Consider the following 1,195-nt stretch of genomic DNA (forward strand, 5'->3'; position numbering starts at 1 on the left):
TACCCAAGATGGAACCATGTTAGAAATATCAAAAACCTACTCAGCTAGCGAGTAGGGTATCCTACACAAGGACTGGAGTAGTTTCTAAGATAGACCTATTAGGATGAACCCCGTCGGGTTACCCAAGATGGAACCATGTTAGAAATATCCAAAACCTACTCGAGCCAGCGAGTAGGGTGTCCAACACAAGGACTGGAGTAGATTCTAAGATAGACCTGTTAGGATGAACCCCGTTGGGTTACCCAAGATGGAACCATGTTAGAAATATTCAAAACCTACTCGAGCCAGCGAGTAGGGTGTCCTACACAAGGACTGGAGTAGTTTCTAAGATAGACCTGTTAGGATGAACCCCGTCGGATTACCCAAGATGGAACTATTTTAGAAACGCTCCTTGGAGTAAACCATATCTTGAAAAACTACTCGATTGTTGCTCTACATTGAGCAAAGCTTGAGGAGTAGTGTTAGAGGCGGGGTATAGATCGGATGAGTGAGAGCAGTGCAATCGATTTGTAGGGAAATCAACTTTTATTAAAAACTTGTCGTGATTACAGCAATTGTAACATGACAGACTCTGACTCTTTAAGACCTACCCCTTGCTCGTAGTAATAAAGACGTGAGCTATGGTTTACATGACTGAATATAAGAGATAATCGAGGGTAATTCTAATCGGCATGGCAGTCGACTACATTTTGGGTAAAGTTTCCTTCACCAAAGGTGCCCCGAGGGCTTTGCGGAGTGTGTTACACTCAAAGATCGTATGGGAGCTCTTTGGATGCATGAAGCACTTGCATTAGAGCGTTCTGTTGACCTTGTCGCCTCCAGAAGACATTTCTCCATGTTGTTGGGTGCGAGGTTTACCCTGAGGGAGGGTACTTGCCAGCTTGCGTTTCTTGAAGGATGCAGAAGCGTGTGCTGGAATGCGATAGTTGGAAGAAGGGCTGTAAGCCTTTATTTTTTCACACTCTTTTTTCCTTGAGATGATGACGTTGCGTGCATCACGACCAATGTTGATCACGTTGCGAAGATCGTTGTTTGAGGAGTCGTAGTTGTCACCCTGCTTTTCTTGTCGGCGATCGGCAATGCGCTGTTGCCTAAACACCCTTTTCTGGTTGAGCAGGCGACAACGCTCATAGAGGTCTTCTGCTGCTGGTTGTTCCTCCAGTTGTACAGTTACTGCGACGGCTGGAGGTGGTGC

Source organism: Panicum virgatum, chromosome 4N (genome assembly GCF_016808335.1).
Source record: "Panicum virgatum strain AP13 chromosome 4N, P.virgatum_v5, whole genome shotgun sequence".
Classification (NCBI taxonomy): Eukaryota; Viridiplantae; Streptophyta; class Magnoliopsida; order Poales; family Poaceae; genus Panicum; species Panicum virgatum.